This window comes from Microcebus murinus, chromosome 2 (assembly GCF_040939455.1).
Source record: "Microcebus murinus isolate Inina chromosome 2, M.murinus_Inina_mat1.0, whole genome shotgun sequence".
Classification (NCBI taxonomy): Eukaryota; Metazoa; Chordata; class Mammalia; order Primates; family Cheirogaleidae; genus Microcebus; species Microcebus murinus.
The window spans coordinates 8,181,211-8,199,144 of record NC_134105.1 but is presented as its reverse complement, the minus strand read 5'-3'; the positions used below and the strand labels follow the sequence as shown (position 1 = coordinate 8,199,144).

The 17,934-nt window shown below is 42.9% G+C and overlaps 1 protein-coding gene and 1 non-coding gene across 3 annotated transcripts in view; both read right to left on the bottom strand.

Annotated features, from left to right (window-relative positions):
• Positions 1-17,934, bottom strand: part of KAZN (kazrin, periplakin interacting protein) — a 1,045,723-nt gene that overhangs the window by 964,441 nt on the left and 63,348 nt on the right. The window lies entirely within an intron of this gene.
• LOC142869687 (U6 spliceosomal RNA) lies at positions 1,746-1,852 on the bottom strand. Its single transcript, XR_012918261.1, has one exon. It is a non-coding gene; the product is annotated as a U6 spliceosomal RNA (small nuclear RNA).

Below are 17,934 nucleotides of genomic sequence, written 5' to 3'. Positions count from 1 at the left end.
TCTTTTGACAAGCTCCACCAAAAACTGCGATGGTCACCATCCCAAATAGTCGAGAGCTGAGATCTCAAGAAATTTTATCTTTCACAAATACAAATGTATAAAAAGGAATCTCTTCATTAACTGAGGGAGTTTCAACATTTTTATATACATACACAATGCTTATACACAAAGTCAATGTTGCAAGAATGTACTTTTATGGAGTTAAATGTGCAAAAAAATGCGTAAAATGAATTAGAACTCTGAAAGTCTTTACACAATTTATACCTCAAGTATTGGAAATGATGTGAATATGAAATACATAGCATAGCAATTTGTAAAAAATCATGCTGACACAATTTATGATAGTGGGGGGAAATAAACTAAAAAAGAAAAAAAAATCTCAAAACCCCTGAATAAACTAAAAAGAAAATTTGACACATGAAGAGTGTATTACAGGGACAGATTATGAGCAGTTGCACAGAGGTAGTCCAAAACAGCTGGCCAAATCTCACAATTAGTAACGATATTTTGAAGTCTTGCATCATGTTGAATAGTTTGTTTTTTTTTCTTTTAGGGAGTGGCTCTTCTCGTAGACTATGTTCACATTCATTTGCTACATGATGGTGCTCTTTTTGAAATTCTTCTATGACTCTATATACATGAACATGAGCCTTCCCTATTAAATTTCCCCATCTTATGTGCCATGATTCTGCGTTGTTTTGAGCACTTGGAAATCCATTCTGCACTCACTCATATACAGACGACAAATTTGGCGGAAACAATATCGATGATCAAACAGCAACACCATCACATAAATGTCTTCTAACCATGCACATAATTGTTTTGAACCCGTCAGTGACTTTGCTGGCTTCTTCAGACAAATGTAGCTTTCATTCAATTAAAAAGCTCCTGGAATTTCATCAGCTGGAAAGAAGGCCGATGCAGACAAATGATGCATTTTTAAACTGAAGATTTTGCTGTTGCTGTGTCATGTGGCCAATCCATGCATCTAAATTTTCCATCAAATGCATAGGGATGAATGGGGGAAAAAACTCTACTGGTAGCACCTTGAGATTCACTTTTCGAAGTCTTTTTTTTTCGGCATATTATGGGGGTACAGATATTAAGGTTTCAATAAATGCCCATTTCCCCCCCTCCCCCCACAAATCTGAGTCTCCAGCATGACCATCCCCCAGATGGTGCACATCTCACTCATTATATATGTATATACCCGCCCCCTCCCCCCTCCCACCTGCCCAATACCCTATTACTGTAGTACCTATGTGACCACCTAGGTGCTGTTCAGTTAATACCAATTTGCTGGTGAGTATATGTGGTGCTTGTTTTTCCATTCTTGGGAAACTTCACTTAATAGTATGGGTTCCAGCTCTAACCAGGAAAATATAAGATGTGCTATATCTCCATTGTTTCTTAGAGCTGAATAGTACTCCATGGTATACATATACCACATTTTATTAATCCATTCTTGGATTGATGGGCACTTGGGCTTTTTCCACAGCCTTGAGATTATGAATTGTGCTGCTATAAACATTCGAGGGCAGGTGTCTTTTTTGTAGAGTGTCATTGGATCTTTTGGGTAGATGCCCAGTAATGGGATTGCTGGATCAAATGGTAGATTCACTTGTATGGCTTTAAGGTATCTCCATATTGCTTTCCACAGAGGTTGAACTAGTTTGCAGTCCCACCAGCAGTGTAGGAGTGTTCCTCTCTCTCCACATCCACGCCAGCATTTATTGTTTGGAGACAAAAATATGGAACACTTCATGAATTTGCGTGTCATCCTTGCGCAGGGGCCATGCTAATCTTCTTTGTATCATTCCAATTTTAGCATATGTGCTGCCGAAGCGAGCACACTTTTCGAAGTCTTGATCGCACCTGATTCCAAATCGGTCATTGTGGTTTTGGGATACAATTAGACATTAGGGACTTTAGACTTCAGGGATTTTGACCATTAGGAATTTTGATCTTTCAGGATTTCATCATAATTCTCAGAATTATGATGTTTAGGATTGTGTCTTCTAGGATTATGAGCGGGATCAGTCCAATGGCTACCATTTTGGATGGTGCAACTCTACCCGGAACTTTAGAAGGACGGAACAATTCTAAGGTAAGACGGGAAATAAGAAACAAGCTTAAGGCATGAATCTTCAGGCTAAGAAAGCTCACCAAGTTCATTAAAATAGGCCCACAGTTGGCAACACAGTAGTGAACGTTCAGAGCAAAATAAAAAGAAAACTGTAAAACCTTCCAGGAAAAAAAAAAGACTACCAACAGAGAAATGAGAATCGAACTGACATTAGATTTGTCATTATCGACACCAAAAGTTTAGAAGTAAAGGGATGGGCAGAGAAGTTTCTCAGGAAGTTATTTTGGTTCAAGAATTGTCTACTCAGACAAATTATCATTTAATTGTGAAGTGAAAATAAAATCTGGATGTATAACTACTCATTAAGTTCATCCCGAGACCCTTCCTAAAATCTCTGCAAAAGCCTCCTCCTGCCCTACTCAGGCTTGGCCCAGAACCAAAGATTGACTTCTACGGCATTAAGTACTCCACTGGCCAAAAGATGTCTCCAGGTTCTGAGAGGTAAGTATCAATTTAGGCCACCCCAGCCCCCAAGGAGTAGCCATAATGCCTCCCTGAGTAAATGAACCCCAAACCCACCTTCAACATGTAAGAGGTGAGAGAAGAGAGATGAGACAGTGCCAGTTAAGAATTACGGGAGCACTGAGCCTCCAAGGCCAACTGCCCATCAAATTCAGGAAGCCTTTCTGTCGCTTCCCCCACAACCTGGTCTGCAGCCTCTGCTTGAATGTCTCTACCCACAGGCTGCTCACTACTCCCCAGGCAGCCCACTCCACAGATTGTCAGGCAGCTTTGGCTGCTGGAAAGCCTGTTGAGCTAAAAATTTATCTCCCTGAAACTTAGGAATCAAAGGAAAATATAACTAGGAGAAAAATCACATATAATTTTTATTCAATCCCCTCATTTTAAAAATAAAGAAATGAAGATCCAGAGAGTAGGAAAGGGACACCCCCAAGGTCACACAGCACAGTTGTGGTCCAGCTGACACTACTGGGACTTGATCTCTGCATACAGGTTGGCCAGGGGCCTTGCAACATGGGGTCCTCTCCTGATGATCTGGTGGAGGGACTTTTCAACATATGGGCAAAAGCAATAAAAGCGGGATGTCGTCTCTGTATTGTGGCCCAGAGACTGGCTTTGTAAAATAAAGTGCTCTGAGCTGAATAAAGTTTCCAAGAAAGGGACCTGGGGGTTTATAACTGTTCCCAGAAGACGCTGCCCCAGCTTGGCACTGTTTGTCTCTCTCTTTCCGTTTCAAGGTTCAGCACTGGGTATTCGGAGGACAAGGCAGCACAGTAAAAACTAATAACAATAATAATAAATAAATAAGCATGTTTAAAGAGCCCTGAAGCCCATTCTTCCATTCAAATAAGAAACTCTTGGAAGGAAGAAGATTATGCATCAAACAGTCCTCAGTCCACGGCTCCCACAGGTCCCCGGGAATCTGGGTTAAGACACCAGCCTTTGCTCACAGCAAACAGGCCTGACCTGGTTCAAGCGTCCCTCAGAGACCGTTACCAAAACTACCCTACTGACAATGAGCAGCACAGCCACGGGACGCGAGGCCACCAACAGGACAGCAGGGCTGTGCTCACATCTTCATCTCGGAAGGCCTGAGAGCTTTGGGCATCATGTCATCAAGATGCCGGCACTTTAGAGATCTTCACAAAAGGAGAAACTGGGTGGTAAGAGTGTTGGGGGACCCAGCCACGTGCACGTGGCTCTCCTGGACCCGGAGCCTGAAGAAATGCAAACAGCATCACCATAACTGAGACCAACCTGTGCCGGCCATTCCATGTTGTCCCATCATTCTTAATCAACTCAACAAAACGGTTTTATTATTAACATTATTATCCCCATTTTGGAGCTAGGACTCCAAGCAGTTAAGTAGCTTGCCCAACATTCAGCATTATATAAATAACGACATCTTATTGTGTGTAAGACCACGTGAGTTATCTCCAAACCAGAACCCCTCTGACAGTGAACGGGTCTTAGTAATGATTCTGCTGGGATTTCAGGCATACTTTGGGGCTGTCCTGAGCTCACCAGGAAGTAGAGTCACACAGCTACAAGCCTGGCATGGGTCTAAGTGCTTTGCATGTACTAGCTCATCTCCTTCTCCTCATACCATTGTCCCCATTTCACAGACAGGAAAGTCACGGCACACAGCTGTGATGTGCTAGACCCTGGACCCAACATTCAAACCCGAGCAGCCTAGCTCCAGGTCCCATGCCCCTAACCACTAGACAATACTGCCTCTCCTGAAGCCAGGATGGATATGCATTCAAATGCGGCTGACCCCCAAAACTGTGCTGTGGACACATTCCACATTCCCTCCTATCTAAAATCCTTGCTCAAAGATTCTCCACCTGGCAATGCTATGTTATTGCCTATAATTGCAAGTCCTAAGGTTAATACAGGGCTGGGCATTGGCAGAAAAGGCTGAAATGAAGAGGAATCCTATGGACTCCAAGCAGGCCACTTCCCAGAAACAACTCTGTTCTTCTTTCTCCTTCCACAGCTCCCAGAAAACTGCAACACTATCACCCCTCTTCTCAGGAAGGCCCTGCATGCCTCCAGACACCCATTTAACACACAGCTCTGAACCAGCTGGTAAGTGGGAGACAGAATCTAAACCCAGACGGGCTGACCCCAAAGCCCCCATTCTCAACCTCCATCCTCTAAGGTCAAAGGTAACGGGGAGCTGCTGCTCGAAACGCAGCCAAGGCCACACTGGGCTGCCGACCTGGGGGGAATCCCTCCTGCAAACATTGACCGTGACACTGGGTTTGACGTGAGGAGGAACTTCTCAGCTGAGAAGATTCGGGGACTGCAGGCCCAAGTAAGGTCCAAAGGCTGGGTCAGCCTGAACAAGTCAACTTCTTGGTGACCCAGATTATGCCTCTGTAATATGGTGTGTTCATACAGGGAATACGAACAGACCTTGCAGGATATTGTGAAGTTCGCATGAGATGAAGTTCAAGGAGTACTTAGGATGCTGCTCGGTGCAGAGAAAGAGCTAAGTGTGAGCTGCTATGCTCATCGTTACAAAACCCCATAGAAAGACATGGGAAACAATCCCGCCCTAAAAAATGCCTCCTCGCACAGATGCCCATGGAAAGCCATGCAGAGGTTAGTAAATATTTGATGAGGGCCCCTGCCTGATATTCAGAAGACTTATCCTTTTTTTAAGCCCTGAGCAATCTAATTAGCAATTGTTTTCAAAGCCAGTCAACCCTAAATCTCCCCTGCTGCTGCTTAAGCAGGAAGTATTTCTGCTGGCCCAGGCCCCTGCAGAAGTGGTGTCTCCAAGTACAAGAGCTCATGGGATGTTCTTGGGAATGATTCAGGAACAAAATGGCATTTTGTGCCAGCAGATGTTTTGCAATAATTAAGTGTGGTCCCTGAACATAAAAATCAGAGCTGCTGAAAATAAAATCTTAAGAGGAACTGCAATTTCTGGGACAGCTACTCCCTCTGGGCTCAGAGGAAGGGAATGATGTCCTTATCGAAATGCTGGCAGGAGAGAATAGATTAGATGCAGAAAACCCAGGTCTGGGTTCTGCTTTACTTAGCATTTCTTAGAATATTTTGCGAACACAGAGTGCGTGCCAGGTGCTAGGTAAATCGGAGAGGCAGTCCATGTGTCGTGAAGGTGCTGAGACATTCAAGCCCTACTGTCAGAGTCCCAGGCACAGTTTTGCATCCGGCTACCTGAGTGACCATGGAGGGGGGGAATCACTTAGCTCTCGGAGCCTCTATTTTCCCATCTGTAAAATGGGAAGGAACTTTGGGCAGAACCTTGAGCCATATTTTCATTTCCAAAAACAGCAGCCAGAGGCCAGGCGCAGTGGCTCACGCCTGTAATCCTAGCTCTCTGGGAGGCCGAGGTGGGCAGATTGCTTGAAGTCAGGAGTTCGAAACCAGCCTGAGCAAAAGCGAGACCCCGTCTCTACTATAAATAGAAAGAAATTAATTGGTCAACTAATATATATATTTAAAAAATTAGCCAGGCATGGTGGCGCATGCCTGTATTCCCAGCTACTCAGGAGGCCGAGGCAGAAGGATTGCTTGAGCCCAGAAGTCTGAGGTTGCTGTGAGCTAGGCTGACGCCGTGGCACTCACTCTAGCCTGGGCAACAAAGTGTGACTCTGTTTCGAAAAAAAAAAAAAAAAAGAATGCAGCCAGGCAGGAACCAGCAGAGCTTCTGAGGAAAAGCTTTCAGGGATGTCAAACAAAACCCAGGGGAGATGGACAGTATCACTGAAACAGGAGAGAGACTATTTCCAGAAAGAAGGCACAGCCCACGGCTACAGAGAGGTCTTGGGCTCAAGAAGCCAACCCTAGACCTCAGCCGGGCAAAGCTCCGTCTTGCAGGAGGATTTCCAGCTGCCCTGTCCCCAAACCCTCAGCTCTTTGTGGCCTGGCACTCTCCCAGGCCTTTGCTCTTCCCAATCTCTGCCTGTAGCAGACTGAATAAGGACCGCTCCAAGAGCTCAGTTCCTAATTCCTAGGATCCATGACTGTCACCTTACATATACAAAAGTCATCTTTGCAGATGCGATTAAGGATCTTGAGATGGGAGTGATAGTTCTGGATTAACTGGGTGGGCCCTTGTTATGGTCTGCATTGTGTCTCCTCCCTGCCCCCACCAAGTTCATATGTTGCATTCCTGACTCCCAGAACCTCAGAGTGTGGCTATATTTGGAGGTAAGACCTTTAAAGAGGTGATTAAAATGATGTCATTAGGGTGAGCCCTAAAAGACTTTAAGGTGGGCCCTAATCCAACGTGACTGGTGTACAAGATGAGGAAATTTGGACACAGCCAGGTACAGAGGGAAGGACCACCTGAGGACACAGGGAGAAGGCGGCATCTATAGCCAAGGAGGGAGGACATGGAAGAGACCATCCCTGTGATACTTTGATCATAGATGTCCAGTCTGCAAAACTGTAAGACAGCAAATTTCTGTTCTTTAAGCCCCCACCCAGTTGGTGGTATTTGTTCTGGCAGCCTGAGCAGACTAATACACCCCTGAATGCAATCACGGGTGTCCCTACTGAGACAAGGAACTGGCAGGTACTGCTTTAGGTACTGCTGTAGCCATTGCTTTGGGCATTGAGGCAGCACTGCCTGAGTCAGGAAGTCTCCAAAGTTTCAAATTGTCCTGATCAAAACAGGATGGAGGCAGGACAAGTTCCAACGGGTTAGAAGCCAGATGGTGAAACACCAGCCTTGCCATGAATATTCCTCCCCTTGTTAATTAAGCCGTTGGTTAAATAGAAAGGCAACAGGAACCAGGGGGCCGGTTCTGTTCTGCAGGGAGAACTTGCCTCAGCTCTGTCTGTGGAGTAGACTTTCTATAGTTTCTGAATTCTGAATTCACTCCTGAATTCTTTCATGCGTGAAGCCAAGGATGTACTCAGACCTCAGGTGGCTCCCAGCATGGAGAGTCACTTTCCTGAGTCACTATGAAAGACAGCAGAGGGTACTTGGCACATAAACACTGAAGGGGAGGAGGCAGTGCCACCATGGGAGCAGAGACTGGAGGTGGCTCCCAGCATTGGGAGCCCCAACTCAAGGAATGTGACAGCCACCAGAAGCTGGAAAAAGCAAGGAACTGATTCTTCCCCTGGAGTCCCCAGAAGGAACGAGCGAGCCCTGCCGACATCTTGACTTCAGACTTCTGTCTTCCAGAACTGTGAAAGCAAACATTTCTGTTGCTGTAAGCCACCACATTTGTGGCAATTTGTTACAGCAGCCGCAAGAACAAATACACTACCTAATTTAAATACAGGAGGCATCTTTAGTAGGGACCAGGTGCAGTCCTAGAAAAGGGAGTTATGGAGTACGGCAGAGGAAGAAGGTGTTAGGTTACCTTCGGGAATATAAAACCTTAGCCATTTAGGACCTTTGACGTGGGTTGCAGGGCAGAGCAGGTGAGCAAGGCCCTCTGGGAATATTAATTCAGCAAGTGTTTATTAAGAACCTAGTACATGCCCAGGATTGCCCCAGGTACTGGGGGCAGGGCGAGTGGGGTGCGAGACAATGTCAGAGAGGATTTTTAAACATCCTGCACGCCCCAGAACTCTCTAATTCTCTACAACAAGTCTAAGCATCATTTTTACTATTGGTTACTGTACTGGCAGACTTTCGTGTTCATGATCTCTCTTATTCCTCAGAACTGCTCATTTTATCCCCCTTTTATGGATGAGGAAAAGGAAAAGTAATTTGTCCAAGGTCACGCAGTTGAAAGGAGGAGAACCCTGTTTTGAAAACCAGGAAGACCAGCTTGCGGGGCAGAATCCGGACTCAGCCCTCCGTCACGCACCCTGCGACTGGGGAGACCGGAGCCGAGCCTAGGACGTCGGCTGGGAGAGGCTGCCCTTCTGCCAATGAGCAGTGTAAGCAGATTAGGATAAAGGCACTTAAATCACGACCTGAGGGACTCAGGGTAGCCAAAAGGATGCACTTCTTGATGGAAAAGCACCAGAAATTGCTGACCAGGGAATGAACACAGAAAAGCTAACTCTGGATTTATTTAAAAATAGGAGGATACTCTCATCTGTCTGAGGAAGTGTCCTGAGGACTCAGGAGCCCAGATGCCCTGGTCGCTGCCACCTGGCACCTCTGGCTGCTGGAGAGGGGCCTTTCCTGCAAACACCCGAGACCTGCCACCGCACTTCCGCCAGAGTCACGCGACGGGGGCTTGGGCAGAGAGGAGCGAAACAAGCACAGGAGCATCTGAGATGTTGTCCGTGGGCCACACCACTGCCTCTTCCCCCTAACTCAGGGGCCTGGGCCAGAACCAGCATTCAGGTTTCCAGGGGCCCCGGTCACCCCACCTACCAGCCACCAGGTCCATAAAAAGCCTACTGAAGACCTCTCCCTCCCTCTCTCTCTAGGTTTAAATGTAGTCTGTGTCTCTCCCTGTTCCTCTCTCTCTTTTCCCTCACTCACACACACACCCCATACACACAGACTGAGGGAAAATATTGTTTTTAAAAAAAATCATCTCCCTGAAGAACAGCTGTGTTAAAATCTCCCACAATGACCGTGGATACATATACTCTTAATTACATCATTTACTGCTACACATATTATGAGGTGATGTTAGCAGATGTGTATGAGTTTTATTTATATCGTATATATTATATCTTTCAGGTGGACTGAGCCTGTTGTTGTTATTGCTATGAAATGTTTCTCCTTATATCTAGGAATGTCTTTAACCTCAAGGTCTACTTTGCCTTATGTTAAAACAACACCAGCTTTCTTTTGGTTAGTGTTTACATGGTATATCTTTTATATCCTTTTACTGCCAATCTTCCTGTATCTCTTATGTGAGCTATGTCTCTTATAAGACCATAGTGTTGGATTTTTTTCTTCTTTGTCTATTAATTGGAATATCTAATCCATTTACAGATGCAATGTTACCATTGATACAACTGGGTTTATGTCAACTATCTTATTATTTGTTTTCTATTTGTCAAACTGTTTTATCTTGCTTATTCTATCTTTTCTTGCCTTCTTATGGATTAATCAAGTACATTTTATTATAATTAGCCCTCTACAAGCTTTTTAATTACACATTTTTCACCTTTCTATTAGTGGTTACCATAGAAATAATGACACACATTCTTGGCTTATTAGAGTCTAATATAAATCACTACTTTTACCGCTTTGTGGACAACTCAAGGAATTTATAACACTAAATTTCTTTACTTTCACCTGCCTTTGTGTTATATATTTTAGTTCTACATATATTTTAAACAACCTTCTTGGACTATATTTTCTTTATCATAAAATTCACCCATCTCAAGTGTACAAGTCAATGATGTTTAGTAAATTTTGCCAAGTGGTGCAACTATCACCATAAATTAGTTTTATAGCTTTTTAATCCCACAATAAAATCTCTCATGTCCATTTACAGTTAATGTTCATTCTCATTTCTAGCCCCAGGCAACCACTAACCTACTTTCTGTGTCTATAAACTTCCCTTTTCTGAACATTTCATGTAAGCGGAATCACAATAGGTGGTCTTTTGTGTGTGACTTCTTTCACTTAAGCATGATATTCTTGAAGTTCTTCCATGATGTAACATGTGTAAGTTTATTCTTTTTATTGCTGAATAGTATTCTATGCATAATATACCACATTTTGTCTGTGGTATATGGACATTTAGGTTATTTCCACTTTCTGGCTGTTATGAACAATGCTGCTAAAAGCATCTGCATGAAAGTCTGTGGGTGGACATGTGTTTTTTATTTCTCTCGGGTACATAGCTAGAAGTGGAATTGCTGGGTTGTGTGATGGTTTTATCTTTAACTTTTTACGTAACTACCAAACTGTTTTACAAAGTGGCTGCACCACTTTACATTCTGACTGGTAATATATGAGGTTCCCATTTCTCCATATCCTTGTCAACATTTGTTATTATCTGTCTTATTTGTTATAGCCATTCTTGTTAACGTGAAAGAATATATCATTGTGATTTTAATTTGTACTTCCTGAAGTACTAATGATGTTGAGTATCTTTTCACATGCTTATTAGCCATTTATATATCTTCTTCTATGCACCATATAGGCTTCTTTTCGATTGGGTTACTTGTGTTTACATATATTATTTGTTTTATAAAATCAATAAATACTTAGATTTGTCAATGATTACCTTTTATTGGTCTTGGACCCTTCCTGCATTTCTGTTCTTCCTTCTGGGAACATGTTTTCTTCTACCCAAGAACTCCCTTTGGTAGGATTTCTTTTAGTATGGTCTACTGACAACAAACTTTCTAGATTTTTTGTTTGCCTGAAAACACCTTTATTTAACCTTTGTGTTTTAAGATGATTTTCTCTAGATATGGAATTCTAGGTGGCTAGTATCTTCTATCCATGCTTTAAAGATGATATTCCACTGTCTTCTGGTTTTCATTAGATCATTAGGGAAGTCTGCTATCTGTCTTGCTCTTTTGAAGACAACATCTTATTTCTTCTGACCTTCTCTTTGTTTCTGGTTTTCTTAAGTTTTATGATGGGCTGGGCACAGTGGCTCATACCTGTAATCCTAGCTCTCTGAGAGACTGGGGTGGGAAGATCACTTGAGCTCAGGAGTTTGAGACCATCCCTGAGCAAGAGCAAGACGCCATCTCTACTAAAAATAGAAAAATTAGCCAGGCATAGTGGTGTGGGCCTGTAGTCCAAGCTACTCAGGAGGCTGAGGCAGGAAAATCGCTTGAGCCTAGGAGTTTGAGGTTGCTGTGAGCTATGACGATGCCACAGCACTCTAGCCTCAGCAACCAAGCAAGACTCTGTCTCAAGAGAAAAAAAAACTTTTATGATGATGTGCCTATGACAGTCCTCTTTGTACTTACTGTACTTGGGGTTTGAAGAATTTCTTGTGTCTATGGCTTGATGATCATCAGTTTTGAAAAATTCTTGACCACTATCTCTCTTCAAATATTGTTCCTGTTGTCTTTCTTCTCATTCTATAACTTCAATTACACATATTAGATCTTTTCAACATGTACTATATGCCTCTTACCCTCTTTTCTGTATTTTCTATCACTTTTTTCTCTTCATGCTTTGATGTGTGTATTACCTGTTGGTCTTCCAGGTTGCTAATCCTCTTTTCTGCTGTGTCTAATTGGTTGTTAAACCCATATATTGAGTTAATAATGTCAGCTAAAGTATTTTTCGGTTCTAGAGCTATCATCTTATTTTTCAATAGAGTCTAGTTCTTCGATAAAATTATCCATCTTTTCTTCTATTTTATTAAGCATATTAATCACAATTATTTTAATATCCATGTCTAAATAACTCCAAGTCTTTGCCTTGGTTTTGGTTATTTTGGTCCTGTTTCCTAGGGTGCCTGGGATTTTGTACTGGATGCCAGCGACTGTGAATGAACAAGTATAGAAAGAATTTGAGGCTCTGGTGAATTACATCTTCCTCCAGAGAGGACTTGTTTTGCTTTGGGGTACAGTGGAGGCAAATCACCTGAATCCCGTTGAGGACTCAGGAATTTGGAGCTGGGACTCAATCTTTTCTGAAGGCTGCTGTATTTTCAATTCACTCTAACTCCTAAAATATAGCCATTCCAGGATACTATCTAGAATTATTAATATTAATACCGGGGACTGTCCTCTTGACAGACCCTGATTTCCACATTGTCTGCCAAGACCCATGAGACCCAAAATTTCTGCTTTGCTTCCCTGTCTTTTGACAACTGATTTCTGTTCAACATCTTAACTCTCAGTTTCATGCAGCTTACAGCTGTCAACTGCTTTAAGGGGGCAACACAGCGGAATATTGGACTGACGTCATTAGTCCAGTGATGTTTTTCTTCCCCCAGGACTCTGGTTCCCTAATTGCTGGCTGCCTTGGTAACTCTTTGATGTTCTCAAACACATTTGGTTGTTGTTGGTGGTGGTAGTGACAGTAAGTTTTGTTTGTTTTTATTTGGGGCCAGTTTTCCTAGTTGTTCTCATTAGGGACATTTATCTGCAACAAGTTTCTCTTCCATTGCTGGAAAGAAAATCTGAAACACAGCTGCACTTGTCCTAAAGTGCCATTTGCTGCCAAAACTCCAAAATACAGAGTCCCCAGGAAAGGATGCTTCCTGGGAAAAAATATACAAATTCCATTTGCTTTACTTAAGCACTTGCCAAGAAAATCACTGTCCCTGACTTAATTTGCCCAGATTTGGGGCTACCAATGTGAGAGGTAAGCAGAGAGGAGACCTGTCCAACCGTGGGTGACCATGTGTTGAGGACCAAAGACTCCCTGAGCTGTTCCCTATTCATCTCCAGCACACAGGAAATAATAAATGCTTGATAAAGGGGAGGGGAAGCATCTGAAAGGGTGTGTGAGAAGGCCTAAAAGAGCCCCATCTTCCCAACATAGTAGCAGTTGACTACTACATGCAGAATGTTCTCACTTAATATCATAGATGAATTTCAGAACTTTTAGGTATAAATAAAATTCACATTCATCAGGTATTCCAAATGAATTCTATCTTTGCAACAACTCATTTGCATTTTTAAAAAACTGAACTGAACACAAATAAGCTCCCATTAAGAGTCGCGGCAAAAATTTTTTCAACCCCAATCACATACGAGGGACTACACGTGTTTTTTCCTATTAATTTTTCAGTTCACTCAATCTCTTTTCTGCTGTGTCCAACCCATATATTGAACTAATTTCAGTTACAGTATTTTTCAGGTTTAGCGCTGTCACTGATTGATTTTTAATGGATTCTACTTCTATGATACATTATCTGATATGTTTATATAATCATAAAACTAGAATATATAGTGTCTATCCCACACTGCATATTACATATATATACCAGGAAGATATATACATATCAGATAATATATATATTTTAGTATATATATTCTATTTTTCTGATATACATATCAATTTATCTGATTTTATACACAAACATATATAATGTTATTCCCTTTTTAAGACTTTGAAAAAGATGTACAAGTAATTATCATCCCCATCCTACAGATGGGGAAATTGGGGTTCTGGGGTGCAAAGTGGCATGCCCAAAGCTTCAGTCAGTAGTGTCATGGTTGGCTGCTAAATTCAAACCTAACTCTAAAGTTTGTGTTCCTTCTACTATCCCATGCTGTAAACTCTAATATTTTTATCATGGGTTTTCTTAATTCAAGAGCCAACTACACGTGTTGGGGCTTACATGCTAGCGCTAGCACTGTCTGTTAGAAATCTAACTTCCCATCAGTGAGTGGGAGATCAGTGCACCAGCTCCCTGACCCCTTCACACCTCGCTCCCTCAGTTCTGAGCCATCACATGGCATTACCCAAGGCCAGTATCTTAGACAACACCCAAAGTTCTCTTAAGTAGACTAATAGCAGCACAGGACAGCAGTCAAGAGCACAAGCTCTGTTGCCGGACTACCTGGGTTTGAATCTCAGTTTCCAGCCTTCCCAGCTGTGACAGCTTGCTCAAATCTCTTGCATTTTTCTGAGCCTCACTTTCTGCATCAGAAAATGAGAACAAAAATAGTTCAACTCATTGGGAGGATTAAATAATGGAATATATGTATAGGTCTAGCACACATAAGGTACTGAAGGCTTATTACTACGCTAATTCAATGCCATTTCATCTCAAAGTGAAAACACTCGGCTAGCATTTGCAAAGGGCACCCCTGTGTTTAGTTTAGGGACTAGAATGATGAGCAAGACCCAGTTCCCACCTTCAAAGAGCTCTCAGTCACTCAGAGAAGATGGTCAAGGAAACATGACCCAAGGAGACAGAGTGAGTCTTGCCCAAGGAGTAAATATAGCAATTGGGAGAACAGTGCAACTGCTTCCAGCATTGGGTCTTAAAGTATAGAAATGATTTCAGCAGGCAAAGAGGGAGAAAAACAGCAAGCCAAGGTCACAGTCACGTGACATGCCTGGGAAGTAAGACTGAGAGAGAGGAGACGTGCTCACTACCAATCTCATCTCCTGGGTACCATTGCGGGAGGTTTTCCAGCAGCGTCTACCACCCGCGTTCATTTGTTCCACTCGCAGGAATTTCACAGACTTTGGCAACAGCACAATTGACATTAAATTTATAGGTAAGGATTTGCCACCAGCTGTGTTGCAGGCTTATCTTTCTCACAGCTGCCTTTTGTAGACAGCCCTTTCCAGAAGCTTGTGTAGGGAGTGAAATCTCAAGGTGAGGGCTCCTCTCATCACCCCAGTGGTGGTTCACAGAAAATCTGAGGCTTGCTCTGTCCTTGAGACAACTCAGCCTCCCTTTATACTTTGTCACAATTTATCTGGCAGAGAGGCAACAGTTGCTTTTGCTTCTGTGAGCCCAGCAATAATTCATGGCTGTTCCTTCTCTGTTATGCATCTACTCTATACTAGTTACCAAGGAGAGAAATGCCTGTTATTAAAAAGGATTGGTACAGCTATTCCCCATTTATCCAAAGGTGGAGAGATATTCTTGGTAATTTTACTTTGGACTCATTTCCCCTGCAGACTGTATAAAACCACATCTTTGGCCTCTGCTGGTCTTCTTTAAGGATTCATCCATCCATTCCTTCATTCCCACACAGTGGTAAGGGCATCAGCCTTAGAAGAATTCAGACCTGGGTTAGATCATCTAATCGGCCACTAACCAGGCATGTGGCTTAGGAACGTTACTCCACCTTTCTGAACCCCACTGGGTCACAATATCAATCAAATAAGCACAGCACCTGCCACATAGCAAGTACTCAGTGAATGATTACCTATTATTCTCACCATTAAAGTGATCCTTCAACAAACATTAGCCTGTCATGAGGGCAGGATTTGGGTCTGTTCTCTCCACGGCTGTGCCCACAGCATCTAGGACTGAGCCAGGCACAAAGCACAGGTTCAGTAAACATTTGTCAACAAATGAATGAGCACTGACTTTGTACCAGACCCTGCCAGACTTGGTGGATATTTTTTAATGAGGAAAAAAAAAATGCAATGTGGGGTCCTAAATGGGACCTTGAAACAGAAAGAAGACATTAATGGAAAAGCTGCTAAAATCTAAATAAAGCCTCGATACCTTTTCTCAGTGACTATTTTTTAATAAACTTTCAATTTTGGAATCATTTTAGAAAATTATCAAATGATACTTTCATAAGAAAAAGATTCAAAGAGGACCAAAAATATATATGTACAGTATCATCCTTCCCGGATTTTGGAAGAGTCCAGATAGCAAACATTTATCAACAAACCCATTTTACTGGTGATTGTGAGTCAGACCCAGAGCCAGACTGCCTGGGTTTGAGTCCTGGCTCTCCTGTTTACTATTAATACCTGTGTTGCTATGGGCAACTAGCTCTTCCGCTCTGGGCCTCCATTTCCTCATCTTTAAAATGGGAATAAAAATAATGCCTATCTCATGGTGATGACATGAGAATTCATGAATTTAATATGTTTAATGAGCTGAGAATTGTGCCTAGGTTATATAAGTGAAGGTAAACTACTTAATAACCTTATTCCTTTTCCTGTATAGCTGAGTTATTAAACATAAAACTTAAACTGCATACTTTTTATAAGGCGTTTCATGCAAATACATTTACCAATCAGAAGATTTAATTGTGGGACATTTGCATCCTGACTTTTGGTTCTGAAATAGCTCAGTCTAAGCCTTATAGAAGAATTGCCAGGGGCCAAACACACACACACCCACAAATGACAGTCATTGGGGATTGTCCCTGTTTTTGATTATCCACGCCCTTGATCTTTTCTCATTAGTCTTGATAATGGGGAAGTCAAGACACTGTCATAATGCATGAGTGCTTTTGGCTTAATCTTCCCTGAGTCTGCAATGCTAAGCCTCAACTCAGCACCTTTCAAGAAAAAGGTACGTGTCTGTGCACACACACATGTGCACACAAGAAAACACACGCCCCTCTGGCTGAAAACATTGGCAGTTCCCAAAGAAGCAATTTGCTTCAGTCACACCCGGCCAGGTTTTCCTGCACCACAAAACACAGCAATTAAAACACGTCAGGGAAGCTGCACTGCTATTTGGAGGGAGAATTACTAATTTGTGTTTATGGTTTACAAATCAAATCATAGCCGTGTACTTGGACCATTACGGTTGTGTAATAAAAATATGGTAACTGCTTTTATTTTGCAGAAACTATCATTTCCTTAGATTTTGCAATTCACTAACATTAATTGGCAAAATTGAATTCTTCTAGCATGAAAGGAGATGAATGGCTCTTCATTATTTAATCAGGGGAAGACTAGATGCCCACACTACAGGGTTTTATTGGAACCTGGAGCAGCTTATTGCTTCACTCAAGTCCAGACAAGTAAGACAGGCTGTGCAGGGGAGGAAAAAGTCCCTGAAAGTCTACAACCCGGGACCTCCAAGGCCTTGAAGGGCAGATCTGTGGGAGTTTTCTTGGCTGGCCAAGAGGGGTCAGTCTAGGATCTCCTAAGGACCATCAGAGTTTTCTCTTTCCGGTCCACAATGGAGTGACTATTATGAGATGACTAGAAAAGCAGAGATTAAATCTGGCACTTTGCTCTAGAATATCAGTTCTGGAAAACTCCCAGGAATGCTGCAAAACCTAGGCCAGATGTTACCACCTCAGTAAAACCTCCAATGACTCTAGCACTTTGCCTGTGTTTCAAGTGTAGTACTTTAGTTTTCCTACCTATCCATAAACACCTCCACAAGACTGGGATCCACAGGGACAGGGACTGTGTCTATGTTTTCCCCAAACCTAGCACAGTAACTGTCACAAAGCAGGTGCTCCATGGAAGAGCGGGCAAGAGGAAGGGAAGAACGGGGAGAAATGGCTTAGCAGATCCCATTGTGTCAGGTGGCTATTGCTGCAGTAAGGCTAGGTAACGACACCCAAACCCGATGGCTTACGAGAAGCATTTATTTCTCACCTGTGGACCCCAGGTAGACTGTACCATGTTGCTGTGGACTGGTTTGGCTTTGGGCTGCAGGCTGGGTTCAGGTCTACCACACAGAGAAGCAGCTTCTCCAGGGCATGCTCTTCTCACACAGCAGAAATGTGAGACTTTGAGCTAAATCATACCAGCACGTTTAAAGCCTCTGTTTGAATCCTATCCACCAACTTTTCATTGGCCAAATCAAATCATATGACCAAGTCCAACATCAAATGGCAGGGGGAAGGGCAGGACTTTCTGTCTCTCCCGCTGAGATGCAGAGCAAAGACGCATGGCAAGGAGCGTGGATTTGTACTAATATATAGGAAGGGAGAGAAGAGGGACCAACAGAGGGCAATGAATGGTTAAGCGTTAAGCTCCAAAGTCAGATTGCCTGAGTTCAAATCCCAGCTCCAACCCACTAAGATTGTGCCCCTGGGGA